Here is a 5,280-nt window from a genome sequence, read left to right as displayed (position 1 = left end):
ATACGACAATCAAGAGCAAGATCCTCTTTTAGATATGTTTTAATTGAGGTGTTATTTTGGATATTGGTTCAATACCACATCAACGTTTTCCCCGTCATGCGTTTTTCGAGGTCGCAACAGCGGCTTGAGGATAGGCGAGTGTTGCAGAATGAAAGTGACCAGACTTCTAGTCGAGGATGGACCAAGGCTCCGAGACGTTGGGTCGTGTTCAAGCTGAATGGATCTGGAGGCTCATTCATAATCGATACACTTGCGTGATTCCAACCTGGCCGACAGTGCCAACGAAAGTTCATTGAGCTACGAGCTTGTATTCCAGAAACCTTCACCTCCCGAACGTGATATCAATTTGTTTTCGTAGGCCAAGCTATTTTGCACCGTCTCGTTTTACGGACCTTTGCATCCTCGCGAGAAAAACGGTCTTCTTGCATTCTTCTTTGCGCACACATTGCATACCGAGTTTTCGTCTCCTGAAATCCTCGTGCGCATTTTTGCGAATCTTCAAGCTCGAAGTCTATCGAACACAAACGTTCGACATCGATGATATGTGTGAATGCAGAAGCGGCATCTTAACGTTGCACGTGTTCCAAAGGGAGAGAAGTTAGGGCCCACAAACCAGCTAAAGATAGCAGTCGAATGGGTCATTTTGCGATTTCTTCTCTTTCTCTTTCTTTTTCTCTCCCTCCCTCTCCTGACCTTCTTCGTTTTCTCGCCCTCTCTTTCAAGATCGCAATTTATAGAAGCACTCGGCACCTGTCACCTTTCCGCACGACTCACCGAGGACGCGCGCATTTTGCCTCCATCTCGGCACCGGCCACAGGAATAACCGACGGACCTCGTCGTGCTCGATGGAGAAGAAACACGGGCGAAGGAGTAGAAAAGAGAATACTTTGAAACATTTCGCCGCATCGCCCCGCAGTTTCAAAACAACACGCGCGTTTGAAGCGACGGAATGTCTTCCAGAGAAACTGAAGGAGGAAGAAGCTTCATCTCGCATTAGCCACGTTATTTTGAGGGAGGTATTGCCAAGTATTTTCCACAAAACGAAGATTTGAAAAGACACATTCCTCTTTCTTATCTTTCCTGATTTAAGCTTTTGCTTAAAATTGTTTAACGGCGAGTTTGAAAAAGTCCAAAGCTAAAAAGTTAGACTCGTTTGTACACGTAGAAAAATATAAATTCCACTACCAAATTAAAAAAATGATTATTTACTTCATTTTTTTTAAATAATAATTATTTTTAACAAAAAATGTTTTCTCAATAATAGTCTGAAAATATAATTATTACAAATTGTAAGAAACTCATGTAATTGAACAAAGAACTTAAATTCTTTCAAAGAATATTTTAGAAAATTTTATCGAAGAGTAAAGAATAAGTAAATCGAATTTTTGTTTTAATTTAATATTTTTGAAAGAAATATTTGAATTTAGTAGAATTTGAATTGTATTTTAAATAAACTTGATGCTTATGATGAATTTATTATACATGAGATACACGGATGAATAAACTAATAAAATACTTCTTGTGTGAAACAAGTATCTAATATTTACTTAATGCAAATAATGTTTTTTATAATACTCTCTAAATCTCTTATGTTTATTTTAACTATGTAGATTAACTTTGATCTCAGTTTAACTCGCTCTTTATCTTTTTCTACTTAAAATTGGAGAAAGATTAATCAATAGTTAAATCGAGATCAAAGTTAATCTGCATTGGTGGAAATGGAGATTATAGCAACAAATGAGCTGGTGCAATTATTTGAGTGACTTGTCATTCTAAGACAGGTCTGAACCTATAGAAAGAGTACAAAAGCCATTTCTAAATCACAAAAGAAAGAGTACAAAAGTACATTTTAAGAAAAATGATTTGAGATTTAGAAGGAGAAGAAATAATTTTTTATATGTGTAAGATATAAGAATAATTAAATAAAAAGTACAAGAACAATTAAATAAAAAAGTTTTACAACACAATTTTTATTAATATATAATACTTTAATAAGTATATTTTAATTAAATGAACAAATTTATCAATGTCAAAATAAACTTATTAAGGTAGAGCATTAAACTGAAATATTAAACGTTTGACATGAGATCAGTAATTAAATAAACAGATATATTAGTATTTATAGGATATTTTTATTAACATAGAACATTAAACTGTGAAATATATTAAACGTTATACATGAGACCAGTAATTAAAGCTTTAACAAAGTACTAGAATAAAAATATAAAATTTTTGTTATATTTTGTTTGGCTTTGAACTTCCACCAATAGTTTTTTATTCTCTATAAAATAATTATAAAATTATAAACAATCAATTTGTTTAGAATTGCACTGCACCATTAAACATATTTTTTACAGAGTTTACAGTCAATTTATTTCTTTCGTCACTCCACTGAGCGTTCATCGTACTAAAGATTCTTTCAATATTAGCATTATGACTTGGAATTGCAGAAATGAACATATTTAAAAAAATTCAGATCTTGTATGTTCATTTACTTGTTTAAAATAATCCTACCTACTTATCCGACGATATTTTCCTTGCAAGTTCAATATTTGTACCCATGTTCCCAAAAAATTAAGTTAAAAATATTAAATAAACTGATTCTTTTGGCTTCGATAAGTGAAAAGTAAGAATACGCTGCTTTGTGACTTTGAAAAGAGTACAGATAATAACTCTATCTAAGAGTAAAAAGTCACTCGTGCAAAACTTAATAACATTTTATAGGAGCGACTGTTTACTCTTATGTCCATTTCCACCAACGTTGATTAATTTGGATCTGGTTTAACGTACTGTTCATCTTTTTCTAATTGTTAAAACTAGAAGAAGATTAAAGCTAAACCAAGATCAAAGTTAATCTACATCTTGATAGAAGTGGATATTAGAGTGCCAAATCGCTCGAGTAATTGCGCAAATTTAATTTTTAGAGTGACGTTTTACTTTATGAGATTTAGAGTATGTATAATAAAATTTTCTGTGTGAGCGTAATCCACCGCAGGTGAATATCGATGCGCTCGTCGTGTCGCGTTATACGTTATACGATGCGTGCGATGGACGCCAGTTCCTGATTACTTACACGACAACGCTCGTTAGTACACGGAACAGCGAGCGCGACGTTAACAGGAAGCGCGCATCCGCGTGACCCGCAACGGGCGCCCGTACCCTTTAAGTATTAACGGCGGCGCACGCCCTACGTGATCCTCGTGCTTACAACGCGATTCCGCGCTGTTGATCGCGCGATCTTCCGTTCCGTAATCACCGCGCTCACGGGTAGAGATCGTCAGCGCGTCGTAGGATGCGGGGACCGCCCGCCGAGGCCCGAGCTATAAAATAGATATATAGTATTTCGGAATTACCGAATTAACAAGTGGACGGTAAATCAATTTGAAATAATCCCGCCGTTAAATTAACAAGATGGGAAGTTTGATTTCGGCCATTTGAGTCGTAAAAAAAAAGGTGACGGGTCTGGCTATCTGTTGAAGCGCCGCGCTTTAACGAGATTTATCGTTTCCTTTGGTGGGCGCCGCTGCGCATCGTCCGGAAAGGGAACGGGACACTGCTGCTGCTGCTGCTGCCTTGGATGCAGCGTGTCGATTGCAGTTGAGAATCGTGTTGAATTATTCGCGAGCCTGTGGCGATGTCTGGGACAAATGCCACCCTCGCGCCGTTTACACGTCGAAAGCAAACACAGACGGCAAAAAGGCGATCTCGCTCGTAAAGGGCGACGCGTATGTCGCGATTCAGCCTGAGTTGACCCGATGAAGTGCAGTGCCGTCATGTGACAAATGTTGCGACGCCGAATGTGCGGCACTTACGTAAGTCACGGGTTTGAAACGTTTACTTGAAGGTCAGATAGAGACGTGCGGATTGTGTGAATGCGAATCAAATTCAAATGTCGAGAAAGTATTTTTTAAGAGTGTTGATACATTTTTGTATTAGAATCTCATTAGCCGGAATTCATAATCGATTTTTATATTTAAGATCGTCTTTTAGTAGGGGAAAGTAGGGTTATTGTACGCACTGGGTAATTGTACGCTTCGTGGTTTGGCACCTTCCCGATGAATAGAAATTATATCACGACGATATTTGTAGGCTGAAGGCATTTTTTAAATATATAACCATACGTTATATCATTTAAAAACGTAGTTAATTGAAAAAATAAGAAAAAGTAAAATCATGATTTTTCTTGCGATTTTGGCGTTCAGAAAATAAGGCAATAAGTCCGTATTTTTACTTTAGTCATTTAATTTTGTTATACCTAACAAAAGTACGTTTTTTCCTGCGTTCTTTGAGCTATTGTTTATTAAATTTAATTAAATAGTCATCAAGTAATTGTTTTTTTATCAAATCAAGTTCGCCGTCGACAATTTTACGCATCCATCTTGAAAGGCGTGAGACCACGTGAGATCAACTATAGTGCCACTAGTACAGTGTAGTGCAGTGTAGTGTAGTTAAAAGAATGGGCTATAACCTCATTTTTCCTCCGCGTCCATTTATCCAACCGCACGTACAATTACCCAAGGCCCGAGAAATTTTTTCGTTTAACCACTTGCTTCTTTTTACTGAATATAGCATTACCAAATAAAAAATTGTTCAATATGACAATACATAATGATAAAAAAATGTTTAAAGTTTTTATTTCTGTACTCGTATCGATTTCAACTTTAAAAATCACTTCACTGCGATAAATTTCCCTTAGGTGCGTGCAATTTACCTACTTTCCCCTACTGTTAATATAATCATGAACCAATCACGCGTTTTAACCGTATTAGCATCTTTAAACATTACTCGCCAGATTGCCTTGAAATATGATTCAATTGCGAATACCGGTTTTAGGCCCTTATTCAGAGTCATAATTTTTGATCTTTGATTGAAAGAAAAATATGAATGAAGCTGCAATTAATTACATTTTTGATCGAAGATTGAAAATTATTTACGACTATGAATACCGGTAAATTTGAGATTTTTGAATAGTTCATAGAGATTCAAAATCAAATAAGATTCGATACAAATCCGAACTTTTTCGAAAATCTCGAGAATCACAAATTATATATTGACTTACAAAATAATAATTTATGATCTCATATTTTTTGTTAATAAGTAACACACTACAATTATGTTATTGAAGTGAGATATGTCTTATTAAGTTTAAACAGAATTTAAATATATTTTATTAGTTTTATATTAAACATATATTTAAAGGGCTATGGAACTTTGAATTAAAAAATAAGATTTTTTTCATCAAAATTTAAACTTTTTATTTAACCCTTTTGCTATACATAT

Source organism: Solenopsis invicta, chromosome 4, assembly GCF_016802725.1.
Source record: "Solenopsis invicta isolate M01_SB chromosome 4, UNIL_Sinv_3.0, whole genome shotgun sequence".
Lineage (NCBI taxonomy): Eukaryota > Metazoa > Arthropoda > Insecta > Hymenoptera > Formicidae > Solenopsis > Solenopsis invicta.
The sequence above is the reverse complement of the archived record's forward strand: the minus strand, read 5'-3'. Positions refer to the sequence as shown.